Below are 15643 nucleotides of genomic sequence, written 5' to 3'. Positions count from 1 at the left end.
GAAATGGGGTGCATCAAAATATTAATCTCGGGAACAACAGTATAATAATAAATTAGTGATTAATTATCACTAATGGTACAATCTAGCATACACGAGCGTATATGTATGAATGTTACGTGACACGTGCCAATATCTGCTCCAGTGCCTAGAATACAGACGTGTATATGCTCATGGTATTGCTTGAATTTTTCTTTTTATTAATCTAAATGGAAGCATGCCACCGTAGCATCGTCATTAGAGAGGATGCTAATCACGTGATTTGCCGGCAGTGGATCGCTTGGATTGCTTGCATGGAAAACCATGTATGTGCTTGCTTAGAAACTCAAGAAATATAAAGGCAATGTAGCTCTGTCTAGAGAATCCCTTGCCATATGCAGTGTGTACGCGTATACGAATACAAGGAATTAATCGCTCTGCATCACGCCGGTTCGGAAAGTGGATCGTCCCGGTATAATTTGGATGGAATCATATTGAGTATGATCCTCGCTAATTGGAAGAAATCATAACATATGGAAGGAATTGCAAATCGTAGAATCAACTGATTGGCTTGCCATCCATATGTGAGCCATGCATGCACTGGGCAGTGAACTGCATTCCCTTCACGCTATAACAGAACCAGCCATTTCACAGAGCAAGGGGGACGGGGGAGACTCACGAGAGAAAGAGGAAGAGAGGAGGACACCCACAGCAACACACACAATGCACGCAGCACATGCTCTGCAGCCATATTGCTGAGAGCAAATCCATATACAGAGAAGAAGGTGAACATCGTCATCGGCAGCACATGGCAGTGGTGCTATTACTTGCCATGGGTAATGCTATATGTTTCTTTGTCTCTTGTTTTCTCTGTTTCAGTTAGCAGGCAAGCAAGGGCGATGGATTCATCGGTGATGATGAGGATCGGTGGTCCGTTGGGAGACATCCATGGCATCACTGTCGCCGGTCATCACACCCGCACGGTCAAGGCGTCTTCACTCCTGCCGTCACCACCGGTGATGTGCTCGCGCAACGTCGACCTCCTGTGTTCACTTCATGGCTGACACTGATGATGAGCTTGACCCCGTCATCGTCGCCGGCGCCAACCGTGCGTTCACCGACAACGGTCGCAAGCTTGCAGTCGGCGCTGGTGTCATCATCAATCATCATCGTTTATCCTCACGGCTGCCACCGATGGCGAATCTGATCCTGGTCATCGTTGTCGGCGCTGACCGTCTCTCCACTGCTGACACGCTCAAGCTTGGAGCTGTCATCGGTGTTGTCATCAACCATCGGCGTCTATCCTCCCGGCTGCCACCAATGGCGAACCTGTCCCTGGTCATCGTCCTGGCGCCAGTCGTTTCTCTGCCGATGACAAGCTCGGCCTTGTCATCGTTACCAGTGCCAATCGCGCATTCGTCGTCAACGTGCAAGTTTGGATCCGCCGACTGTTGTCACCAACGTGCTTGGCGTCTTCGCTGGCTAATGACGACCTCGCGTCCGTCGTCACTACCGGAGTCATCCTCACGTCAACGACGATGGCGTCACGCTCGCCAACCTCATCTGTTCGATGACGAAACCGTTATATATGTATGCCCTGCCACCGTTTGTCTACTGCCGGCGAAGTCCTCCGATTCGTTGCTGCCGCCGGCGTCATCCTCACATGAATCCTCACCTCACCGTCTAGTGATCACGAGCTCGGCATCCCCACCGGTGCCTGTCACTCCGCAGCGCCCATACACATGATGGCTTCTTCGTGCCTGCCATCGGCGCACTCCCGAGTCAAGCCACTACGATCGGAGGTGGCTCAACATCATTTGAGTTCGGCCCCGATTGTCGGCGCATATACAAGAGGACCACCCAATTCCTGAAACGCGTATCATCGTTCCCAGGCTAGGCTACGCCCCTAACATCCCCTAAAACCACTCAATACTAAATATGTGCTCAATACTAAATATGTGCTGTAGCGATCAGAAGTGACTCCTGTACCATGACGATGGTCGGCCAATGCCGTGTAGACTAGAAGGGCGATTCTACCCCATTACCGGTGACCACAAGCTTGGCATCTCTACCGACGAGGCTGTGGACCGTTGTCGGCGCCCACACACATCTACACCACCATCACCGTCATGCATGGGAGAACGTGAAGCGAAGACCGATGACAACGACCAGCGTAGCTTAATGAGAGGTTTCTCAGGAGTTTAACTCATGAGAGTAATTAATCGGGTGTTTTCCGAGACCCCGGGAACCAGGAGAACACAATCGCCAATTCAGATCCACCTTGCCTACAGGCCATGGAGCGCATTTGACCAAGGATTTTGTATTTTTGTAATTCTTTGAGAATTATAATAAATGCATTTTCCTTCATCTATTTTATTTGTGTACTTAGTACACTGGCACGCCCGCGCATCTTATTTTATTTTATTTCCCTAGGCGGAGGGACGGAAAATTTAATTTTTCTCTCCAAACATTCATGAACTTATTTTTTAAGTTATACAGTTTCGACTCATTGGTGCAACAAAAGTAAAATACCTGCGGAAACATTTTGCTCTTATCTATGGAACACATAATTTTAATTATCCGAGTATATATTTTTCTTTTTATCAAAATATAACCAAATATCAATAGTAGAAAAATAATTTTTCATGGTGTCGCACTATAATTTTCACGGTGGTTATATGCTAAAACCGCCAGTAAAAACATCAAGAGGGGTGGGGGTTATAGGACCGCCAGCGAAAACCTATTTTTCCTGGCGGCCATGTTAAGACGTCCACCATAAAAAATACTCTATTTTTCGAGGCGGACCTCTTAAATGTCCGCCAGCGAAAACCAACATTTTTTATTGGCGGTTACTAAACAGTTCCGCCAGCGAAAAAAACAGTTCCGCCTGCGAAAAAACAGAGCCCGCTAAAAAAATTCGACGTCATTTAAAATCACGCGCGCTGAGATATTCCCTTCAACCACCCACTGCCTCTGTCTCCTCTATCTCCTCTCCACCCACCCACCTCCCTCTCCACCCACCCACTGCCTCTCTCTCTCCTCTATCTCCTCTCCACCCACCCACCTCCCTCTCCTCCTCCTCCCCCACTGAGACCCCTCCTCTTCCCTGTGCGGCTGCGCCCCCAGCCTCCTACTCCTAGGACGGGCGCGGCGCTGACGACGGCGACCACGACGGCGGGAGGGGCGTGGCACGGATGTGCACGGCGACAACGGCAACTGGCGACGGTGACGACGGTGAGCACGACAGAAGCGGCGACGACGGCGACCACGAAGGAAGCTGCAACGACGGCGACCACGAAGGAAGCTGCAACGACGGCGACCACGAAGGAAGCGGTGACGACGGCGACCACGACCATCCTGTGGGTGCTGTCCTTCACCGACTCGTTATCGTACCTCGGATTCCATGTCAGGAGCGTCGACAAGAGGCAGATCAGCCGCAACTACCTCTACTGGGGCGCCGCGCCCTCCCATCCCATCCTCTCCCCTCTCCCAGATTTGTCTGTGGGGAGGAGGACGGGCAATGGGAGGACGGATCCGCCCCGGCGGCGGCGCGGGGAGCACGGCCGCGGGGCCTCGGGAGGTGGAGCGCGACCGTCGGCCTCGACCTCGTCACGACCGACGCCGCCAGGCCGTGGGCGGTGGTGCTCGGATTTCAATGGATTTCTGTGGATTTGTGTGCATTTGTGTAGATTTATGTGGCTTGTGAATGGAAAATATGTGTTGATTTGTGTGGATTTGTTTTGATTGTGAATGGAAATTTTTGACTGTTTTTATTGTAAATTGTTGGTATAAATTTATGTGAATTTGTGAATCGAGGAGTGGATTTGGGAATAATTTGAATTGGTGTTGACAGAGGTGAATGGAGCGGTGTTGTTCCGTTATTTTTTTTTTATCTTGTGCTACTATTTTCACAGGCGGCTGGTATAACACAACCGCCAGCGAAAATCAATTTTCACTGGCAGCTGATAACCGCTAGCGAAGATTTTGATCTTCCTTGGCCTTTGCTTTGTGGCGGTTGCAAAAACTGCCAGCGAAAACCTAAAATAGTCGCCATGAAAAATGGTTTTCGTAGTAGTGTATGGTCTTGTTGTGAAGACATAATTCTAACAAGTACAATAATGTAATTAGATTATAAATCCGATAGGTAACTTTTAATGAAAAATAATTTTAAGTTGTTGTATCTGAAAAGTTATTAGAAGGTGGTAGTACATAATGGATTCGTCACATACAGGGCAAAGCATGGGAAACTGTTTTAAACACTCGGGTGGACGTTCACCCTTTTTTGCATGTCACATAAATGGTTACGAAAAATTTTCAAAAAAAATTGAGATGACAGGTTAATATGTAATATATCACTTCATACACATGCAAGATCAAATTCGACTTCTATATGTTGTAACAAAAATAACAAATTTGACTGTGAATATACATATACCAGTTAGAGTTTTTTTTGTTACAATTTGTAGAAGTCGAATTTGAACTTGCATGTTTATGAAGTGATATATTACATACTAATCTATCTTGCAAATTTGTTTGGAATTTTTTCATAATTATTTAAGTGACATATAAGAAATGGGTTGGACGTACACCCGAGAGATTAGAATCCATCTTCGGCACAGCATGCATAGTAACAGAAGCATGTGCCGCAGGGTGAAGGGCACCCCATTTTCCCGTAGCTATTTATGTTATGCTGTCACGTAACGTGAGAAACGAATAGGATCCCAACAACTACGAGAGGAACTCAAAGTGGACGTTTTTCCTTTTCTGTTTTGTCCCAAGTTGGGCCTGGCCCCCAAGGTTGGATCCCAAAACCGGAAGGACTTTATCTTGGGCCTACCGGTACCAGAAACGAGTCCGAGTCCGACTAGATGAATGCTAGGGTTCGCTGAGCCCCTAGTAATAAATAAAGAACAGAAATCAGAAATCACAACGAACGAACCGTCTGTGTGAGGAAGGCATCGAGAAAACCAGCGACAAGAAGAAGAAGAAGAAGAAATCCTCCCGTCGAGCGCCGAGATGGCCGGCGAGAAGGTCCAGATGCCAACGGAGGCGGCGGCACCTTCCCTGTCTCCGGCGCCGGTCGAGGGGAAGCCGAGGGAAGCCGCCGTTGGTGAGAAGAGGAAGGCCACGGAAGAGCCGGCTCCGGCGGAGAGCGACTTATTATCCGATGCTTCTGAATCAGCGGCGGCGGCGGCGACCTTTGCTGACGATGGGGGCAAGCCAGCTTCTGAAGCGGCGGTTGCTGAAGATGAGCTGCCGTACGACGAGTGGCCGTTCTGCAAAATCAATCCGTCAGATCCTTTCATCCTATATCGATCATGCTTTTGTAATATGTACTGTTCTTCGATTGCAGAGAGCGTATACAGAATTTACCGATGTTTTGGTCGTGATAGTTATAGACGAAAATCTTATAGACGAAAATCAAGAAAACTCCAGTATATATACGCAACTAATTAAATCGCATGGTGCACGTACTTCATGCCATGTAAAAAGTCTGGGAAGCTACAGGGTTCAGATATGCATTAACCCTTTGTCAACAATGTACATTAGTTTATCCTGTTTCCAGGTTAAGCTCCTTCAATATTACACATCAAAGATGATCATATACAAAAGGGCAGGTGCCCATAGAAACTTTTCTAATCTGAAAGCGAAGCTACTTGAGTTTCAGTTATACATGTCAGTTCTTCGGAGCAGCGATCAGAAGTTTAAATTCAGAAACTTTGTGCTTTTCCTTTCCTGTGAAATCGGAAACAACATGAGCACAAAATTGAAATGGGTGACATCAGAAATGGCACACCTAGACTGAGTCGAATTATCAGCCAACCTTACCTTTATATATTGGATTAATTGGATCTATGCGACTGTAATTTTTTTGGGTTTCCAAATATGACATTATAATTTATGTATTTGTAACCATGACATTGCCTTTCGTTTGTAATTGTAACGGTGCCACTAACATACATATTTTATATTTTATATGTATTGGATAAATATATCCCCACCTTGAGGATGCAGAGGGCTTGTTCTAGCCCTGTTCCTTTCCCAAGCAAGAAAAACATGTCGGTGGCTGATGCTGCAGACCTGCAGTACGTAGCTCGTCCCGGAAGGTTGCCGGCGAGGGGTCAAAGCTGAAGCCATGAAGAGAGCAAGGTCCCCTCCCGTGTCGTGAATCGTGATGTTCATCAAGCGTTCAGGGAGGCCGTGAAATGGAGCTCGAGTTCGGCGGCGCTTCAGACGGCGAATTTAAACAACTTCGTACTTACAAAACAAAACAAGTCAAAGGTAGACAGACTCCCCACTCACGTATGCGTCGACTCCACGTGAGTACAGGAAGTTTTTAAATACTCGATTTAATGTTTATAAAACTCAATTGAAGGTTTTGAAATTCAGTTGAAAGATTTTATTAAGTTGAAAGTTTTAAATTTTGGGTTGAAGGTTTCAAAATATAAGAACATTTTTTATAAATTTTTTATAAGTTTTAAGTTTTGAAAACTAAGTAAAAAGTTTCTAAATTTAAGTTAATAGTTTCAAATATTTAGTAGAAAAGTTTCTCGATTTTTCAATTTGGAAATAAAACTTTAAGTTGAAAAAGTCTCTATTACAAATTTTTACTGAAGTACTCTGAAATGACTGCAAGATTATACAAATTTCAAAACTATCCAAACTTTCAAATATAAACTTTGGACAACTTTTCATCTATTATATAATCACTTAATATGAAAAATGTTGAGTATCTTCGGTTCATAATTAAGGGTAAAAGCTCATGTCATGGAAGAAATGGGTCTCCACTCTTTGCAATCACAAATTTCCTCTGCAATGGATCCAAACAGATTCACCACAGCAGAGTCTTCACATGCAACGTTAGTATAAGCAATTAAGCGAACAGAACGCTAGGATTTAGTGCTTGTGAAACATCAAACAAGTTCTGTATATCCTTCAGCAATCCTACACCGAGCCAGATCGATCTATTGCCTCGGTGAAGACAGTTCTCAGCCAGGGCAGTAACAGGTACCCAATTCGACTGGTGTAGGAGCATCTGATGAACCAACATCCGCAGTCTTGTTTCGCACTGCGCCTATCAAGCTCTTCGCGATGTTTATGCGTTATCCTGATCCAGTACCCTCCTACATAACTATCATCCTTCCTGATGTCTATCATTCTCACAGCCGAGCTTTCTACTCCCAGATGCGTGGAGCTACTTCTGAAGGAAGCTGAACCGTACCTGAACGATCCAAAACTTTGGTTGTGAACTACGCGAACAAAGCCTTCCCTTAGTTCTTATGACAATGAATGTATGACACTAAAAGAGCGTAACTTGGTCTTACTGGGCTGCCACATTTATAGTACCTACCTATTGTCATTTTCTTAAGACAGTGGAACCGGTTCCTTGGCGCACATGAAGCATTTTTTTTTTGAAGCAAATGACAGCAAAAGATCTGCTGGATATATTAGAAGGATTAGAAATCAGCTACAGAGGGGAGTAAGAGACAGTCCAACTACAACAGTTGCTATTTCAAAGATTTCAGTTTTGGGGGTAGTACTGAAGAAGATCTATATTTTCTTTTACTAAGAAAGCTACTTGGGTGGCAGTTAATAGTGTTAGATAGATCTCCCTCCCCTTGAGCCACGGCTCAAGGGGGCCTTGACCTGCGCCCTGATCGGGGGCGCCCAGCCCAATGGCTGGTGGGCCCCCGTCACACTGCGCCATATAAAAGGGGGTGGAGGCCGGGGTGGCACATAGTACGAGATTCGTGGCCACCGCCAACTCCACCCCACAAACCCTAATCCGATCGAGAGGGGGCGCAGCCAGTGACGGGAAACGCCACCGCCACGCCACGCCTCATCGCCGGGATGTCTACGACCACCACTGCCGTAGCCGTCATCGCCGTCGACCTCACCGGCGCCGCATCCACGACAACCGAGCGCCAACGACGACGATGGCCGGCACTTCTTCATCCTCCAACACCTCAACCGGTCGGTCTATCTAAACCCTCTCCCGTTTTCAATCTCTATAGTTCAAACATTAATCCCAAATAGAACCACCCGACTAGATCTAACCTAGGTGATCCTAGTGCAAAGTCTAACAATGGTATCAGAGCAACCTAGCGCTTAGATCGGTTCGGGGAAAGAAACCCACAGAGGAAAAGAAAGAAAGAAATGCAAACGATCCAACGGATCGAAAAGAAAACCCTAACCCTAATTCTTACCTCGTCGCCGGCCGTCGTCGACGCCGGCAACGGAGGGGGGAGGGGCAAAGAGCACTACCAGGGATTAGGCTTTCAGTGATGAACTCTAGTGATGAAACCCTCGCTTCTCACTAGTAAGTGGTTGTATAGTGACAAATTATTTTGTTATCACCATTGGACGGATATCTAGTGACAAACTGTTCTGCCATCACAATTCCTCCTATTACTAGTGAGAAAATGTGTTTTTATCACAAAAGATGTAACCAGTGATGATTTCGGGTCTGGTCACTATTCTATTAAAAAATAGTGATAAACTACCCTGTAATCACTAATCATATCAATCGTGAGGAGTGAATGGTGATGAATTAGAGTGCTCTCACTATCTTGCAGATACCTTGTGGCAACAAAGTTGAATCGTTGAGACAAGTACCTGTGATGAATAAAAGTATTCACTGTTTGGTTCTAGTAGTTATTAAGTTAAGTACACCATCACTAACCTCCTTTTCATCCCTCTCTACCGCTTTGACTGCTCAACAGTCAGGCTCACGCAGAGCAGGCAGCACCGCAGCAGCACCCGGCGGCCGAAGGCGTGAGCCTCGGCACGACGGAAGGATTGCAGGCCAAGACGCTGAGGCTGCTATTAGAGGTAGAGCTGCTGCAACATCAGGCCCCGTAATGGTGGCTACAGGAGCTCTGCGACCTCAATCCGACAGCGGGTGCACGGCGAACTCGATACGACGCGGCGGGGTCGCGGCGAGATCCATCCTGCATACGAGTTGCGTCGAGCTCAATCCAAAGCTTCAGAGGGAGGTTGAGCAGTGGTAGCAGGACGCGGCACGATCGGAGCACGAGTGGTGGACGTACGCAGGCGCACCCCGAGCTTACTGACGGCAGAACCAGCAGTGGTAAGTTCCATTTCATCTGCTTGGTGCTGCCGGCTACTATATCTTGATGCTTTGTTGATTAGTACCATGGATTGGCTGGATCTATGTGAGCCAAGCCAAAACAACATATTCGAGTGGGAGTTGCAGTACTGCAGTGGTATGGAAAAGAGGAAGTCAGTTCAGTCAAAAAAATAAAAGGGGAAAACCGAGAGGGAAACATGGGGTAAGGTGAGGAACGTGGGAGAAATACTCCTGAGCAGATGGATATACAGATGTGTCCAGATCCCTATCCTCTTTACCTGAAAAAAGCTATTATCCAACATGGTCAGTTGTTCAAGGAGTATGGATTATATATCTGACCGTGACTTACAGAGTTGCAACAGGGCCCAATACTTAGTAGTACATTCTAGTTTTTACTAATCAGTCAAATAGGGCTCAATATGGATTAGTTACATTTCATAATCTGCAAGAAATTAATTTACTTAGTATATTGTATTAAACATATAGGCAATTAATGTCCTCAATATAAAAGAATTGTATTTCAGGCCAACATATTTTTGCTGTGTTTGTGTGTAAATTTGCAGTAACATGAATAAGTTTATAAATTAACTGTCATCTACATCTTCTTCAGTTTGGATGTCACTTTCATCATCTGTATCTATATACTCAGCGCCATCACTTTCAGAATCTTCCTCTTCTTCTTCTTCCTCTTCAAACAGATCATCTTCAGAATGTGTTACTGGTTCTGCTTCAATGGGTTCACATTCGACTCCATCTTTACTGAGAACCGTAGGGAAGTCACCATCATCAATTGTAGTGTAATTCAATGCAGCCGTGATATGCTCATTCTCTTGGCATGCTTCAGAACTAGACTTATTTGATAAAGTTGGATCATTTTCTTCTTCTTCTTCTATAGGAGGAAAGTCATACAAATCACGTGGCTTCGTCTTGACTACAACAAACCATTTAGGGTCTCTAGTATCTTTGACATAATATACTTGCTCAGCTTGTGTTGCCAAAATATATGGCTCATCAATTGGCAATGTACGGGAAGTATTAATTAAGGTAAATCTATGCTTGTCCTCTTTTACTCCCCTTTTAGTGTGTACATCCCACCATTCACATTTAAACAATATGACACTAAAAGTACCATATGTTAGCTTGATAATATCTGTCAAGACACCAAAATAGTCTTTGCTTCCACTGGCTTCATCACCTTTAACAAAGACTCCACTGTTTTGTGATTGAACCAACTTGTCTCGGTCCCTGGTGTTAAATCTCCATCCATTAATCATATAACTTGTGTAATGGTTACTCGAGCATCAGGACCTCTTGCTAGAGCAAACAACTCTTCTGATATATCTGGAGATCCTTTGGAATGTTTCTCAAATATCTGGAAGAATGTTTATACAGGTTACAAATAGTTGTAAAATGTAAAAAAAAAAATACTTTTATTATGGCTTTTACATACATGATTCTTGAACCATACAAAAAATTCTTTTGGCACTTTTCCACACCTTTACTGTTCTGGATGCTAAGTTATTCTTTGTGAATGCTGCAAGACATGTACATGTATGCTAAATTTTGACAGCATTTACATATTAGAAAATGAGAGTAAGTAGTAGTTGTTTACTCTGCGTATTCTGATATTTCTTCACAATTCTTTAGAACATATATCCGAGCTTTCTCCAACTCATTCATATCCATCTGGCAGTATTTGTTACCAAGGAGTGGCCTGCCAATAGTACCAAATATCTGAAATTTTGTACTACTGTTGTCACTCTGCACGTCCTCGTTTCGACTTGGTCGATTGATTCTTGTTTCAACTCCTTGCAGGTACATAGAACAAAAATTTACACATTCTTGCAAAATATATGCCTCAGCTATCGATCCTTCAGGGCGAGCTTTGTTTTTTACAAAAGACTTCAACCTTCGCAAAAACCTTTCAACGGGATACATCCACCGATACTGGACAGGTCCACCAGTAATAGCTTCCTGGGCTAAATGGATTGGTAGATGCAACATTACATCAAAGAATGAAGGGGGGAAAATCATCTCTAACTTACAGAGGGTAACAGCAATTGATGATGCAAGCTTCTTAAGAATTTCAGTATCTAATTTCTTGGAACAAATTTCTCTAAAAAAGCTACATAGCTCAATTATAGCCTCACAAACATCAGCAGGCAAAACTCCACGAATAGAAAGTGGAAGGTATCTGTGTAAAAATACATGACAATCATGACACTTCATCCCTGATATTTTAGCTTTTGTTGCATCCACATAGTGTGAAATTTTTGAAGAGTATCCATCTGGCACTTTTATTTCTCTAAGGAACTCACAAAATGCTTTCTTCTCAGCTAGTGTCATTGTATAGCATGCAGGACGAAATAAGAACTTCCCATCACCAGTTGGAGGTGCATGAAGTTCAGGCCGTATTTTCATGAGTTGTAAATCAAACCGGGATTTAATATTGTCCTTTGTCTTCCCATCCAGATTTAACAAGGTACCCCCAATACTATCGCAAACATTCTTTTCAATGTGCATGACATCTAGATTATGTCTTATCGATAACGTACTCCAATATGGCAGCTGGAAAAATATCCTTTTTTTCTTCCAAACTCCATACAATGTGCTTGAGCGTTTTCTCTTATTGTTATGTTTCCCAAATTTCACCTGAATGCATAAAGTGATGTCAACAATAATATACTACTCATATTCTTATACTCTATAATGTAATACCAAATAAGGCATAGAATAGCAAATAGTATAATAATTTACTTTCAGATTGACCAGATAGGATACAAGCATAAATATATCATAATTAGTAGAGTACCTGATTGAAATTTTGATATTGACGCATAATGTCATCTCCTGACAACGCTTTTGGGGCGCTACGTCTTTCCTTTTGGCCATCAATAGATTTTGCATTGCTCCTCCACGAATGTCTTGTTGGCAAGAAGCGACGATGTCCCATATAGCAGTATTTGTGTCCATTAACGAGCCTATGGGACCAAGTGTCCATGTGACAAGAAGGATATGCATATTTCCTTTTGTGCTCATGCCTGATAAATTACCTTATGCAGGGAAATCATTGATTGTCCAAAGCAGCATTCTCCGTAGCTTAAAGGAGGACTTTGCATGTGCATCATAGGCTGGCACGCCTTCCCATAGCTGTATCAATTCATCAATCAATGGCTGCAAGTATACATCTATGTCATTTCCAGGTGCTTTAGGCCCAGGGATAAGCATTGACATTATCATATAAGAATCTTTCATGCACATCCAAGGTGGTAAGTTATATATAGCAATAACAACTGGCCATATGCTATACGATGAGCTCATATTTCCAAAAGGATTAAATCCATCACTAGCAAGGCCTAGCCTAACATTCCGTGCGTCCAATGCGAATGATTCAAAATTCTTGTCAAAGTTCTTCCATTCATTAGAATCTGCTGGATGTCTCATATATCCATCATCAACTAGCTTCTCTTTGTGCCATCGCATATGAACAGCTATTTTTGAACACATGTACATACGCTTTAATCTTGGGATCAAAGGAAAGTACTGTAAAACCTTCTGCGGAACTTTCCTAGCTTTTCTCCTCCTTGACTTGTGAGCACTATTTTCTCCATCCTCTTTCCATCTTGAAATTCCACAAACAGGGCATGTTTCAGCTTTAGCATATTCATCTCTGAAAAGAATGCAGTCATTCAAACATGCATCAATCTTTATATAATCTAACCCAAATTTGACATAATCTTTTTAGCATCATCATAAGACTTGGGGACTTTATTGTTGCTAGGAAAAGCCCTGCACAATGTACCAAATAGAGCATTCATTGCAATCCCACTAAGATCATAAAGGCACTTGATATTCAACATTTGGACAATAAAAATTCAACATTTGGACAATAAAAGATAAAATTGAAAAACTATCACATCCAGGATAGAGCTCTTGTTCTGCATCATCTATTAATTTCTGGAATTTAGTGGTCTCCTCATTAATTATTGTATTGGTACCCATATCCTCTTGTGCATCAAGTGTTGTAATGTTTACTGATGAGTCACTGTTTGCATTGGCAGCATTCTAGAAATCATTCGTCATCTCATCCATACGAAACCCAGCTTGATCTTCCATCTCACAATTTGCATCTTCATCGGATTCTGGTATGGTTTCTCCATGATGAACCCATGTTGTGTAGTCTTTATTCACTCCATGAATCATTAGATGCTCAAATATTTCATTCCGATTAGCAAAGTGATTATTTCTACATTTTCTACATGGACACCGAAGCAACTTATCCACATCGTAATCTTTGAATGCAAACTGAATAAATTGATTAACTCCATCCTGATAGTGAGGAAGAGTTCTATTGATGTTCATCCAACTTTTGTCCATAGGAATAAAATGCTTGCAAACCTGATAGTAAACGCGATTTCTTTTATATGCTTGCAAACATGATAGTAAACGAGACAAATTGTATATGCTGGACAAGTATGTAACGATATATGCACATAAACATCACTAGTACTATAGTTGAAACATGAAATTTATCACCTCACATTGAAAGTTGTAGAATACTATTTTGCGAAAAGAATAAACAACTACTTGCAAAAACTAATAATAAGAAAAGGGATACCATACAAAGTTAGACGGCGTCAATTGAAGAATCAATCTCAAGCTTGTACTGTGCAGTCTACGATGTTTTAGGGCATCATGGAGGATGCGTCCAGGTACATATATATACCAGCAGGTCAAAACAAATCTACTCTGGAGATAAAGTAGGGAAACAGAATATGTATCCAACTAGGTGAAAAGAAAATATACGCTGGGGATAAAGTAGGGAAACAGAATATGAATCCAACTAGGTGAAAAGAAAATATACGCTGGGGATAAAGTGGGGAAACAGAATAAGAGCCCAACAAATGTAGGGAAACAGAACAATAAATCTACGTCACATAAATGTGTCAGAAATAATTGCAATACAATAATATTGGTGCCTAAAAAAATACTTTTCTAATAGATGCAATCACCACGAAATTGGATACATAGATCACGACTCAATTATTTGAACATATATGAAACAGAATGTAATATGAAATAAAATAGATGGAGAGTACTAATAATCGAATCGTGCAAAAATAGGAAAATACATCTTCCTCAATTCAGATATGAAGGCTTTCGCGTTCTCATCGAGTTGACTAATGTTTTGTTCCTTCTGCGGTTCTCCTTCATGTACAGGGCTTTCATTTAAATCAATCTTCAATGCTGCAAGAGTAGATTGCCTTTGGTTTTCTTCATCATCTCGGTCAGGCATGACATTCAAGTCAATGCCCCGAGCAACTTTCTTGCGTGGTTCTTCATCTCGATTGCTTTCATCATCAATCCTCCGTTTAGCTGAAGTAGATTGCCTCTGGATCTCCTTGTCTTCTAGTTGAGGCATAACATTCAAGTCAATGCCTCGAGCAGCTTTCCTGCATGCTTCTCCTGATCCATCATCTCCACCTGCAGACGCAATATTCAAGTCTATGCCCATTGCAGCTTTACTTGCCACCACCCCAGATCCTAACTCCTCTAGATTATCAACTGTGTTGCTCCCCCAAAAGTGCTTACTAGGTCAGATTCAGTACCTCCAACTATCTCCAGATGTTTGCGATGACTATTTATAGCCCTTTGAAGGGTACCAGCTTCCACCGAAAAATTGCGGGAACAAAAGAAAACAACGAGGGAAATTGGAAATTTAGTGGGAAGCACTGGTACACAACATTTAATCTATAGGCGGGCATGGAAGATTTATCCATTGCAGGTTTTTTTGTACAGTTTTTCTTAGCTCCGTCATATGTGCGGTGGCAAGAGACATGGGCGGTGATCCTGTGAGGTCAAAAACAAGCAATTCGGCATGGCCCTCTAGCCTATTTTTGTTTTTTATATTAAAATCATAAATATTTTTAATTATAAAAAATGGAGATAATTACAGTATCATGATAATTTGCTAAAACGTGCTATGCCGTCAGAGCAGACAATGTGTTCCAACAAATTATTATCACAAGACCACGATACCCTATGGCAGAGACATGATTTTGCCATATGTCTAGCATCTAATATAGCATATGCTTATTAATTTTTTTTAGATAATGAGTGCTTATTAATGAACCAGCTCACGAGCTGAGCCAAGCTAAGCTTTTAGTATTAGCTTTGTTAATGTCAATGAGCTGGCTTATTAGTTTTCCATGCAGGGAGGTGGTTCCCAACTCCACCTCTCGAACACAACCTGCTCTAAGGTAACAAGCCCAAATGTTGGCTCGTTATCCAAACTTTATCCTATATTCCCTATGTCAAAAAAAGGCAACATAGCATTAGAATGTGATATATCCTACTACAATGAATCTGGACATATTTTATGTTCATATTCGTTTACTAGGACGATGTTGATTTTTTTTATGAAGTGAGTAGGGTGAAGTGAATACTCTCTCCGTCTCATTTTAAGTGTAACCATGAGTACCCGCGCTCAATTTTGATCATCCGTTTTATTTTAAAAAACATTAGCACTACAAGTAAAACTTTTAACAGTCAATATTTCTGCTCGTATCATATGAA

This window comes from Oryza glaberrima, chromosome 11 (genome assembly GCF_000147395.1).
Source record: "Oryza glaberrima chromosome 11, OglaRS2, whole genome shotgun sequence".
Classification (NCBI taxonomy): domain Eukaryota; kingdom Viridiplantae; phylum Streptophyta; class Magnoliopsida; order Poales; family Poaceae; genus Oryza; species Oryza glaberrima.
The sequence above is the reverse complement of the archived record's forward strand: the minus strand, read 5'-3'. Positions refer to the sequence as shown.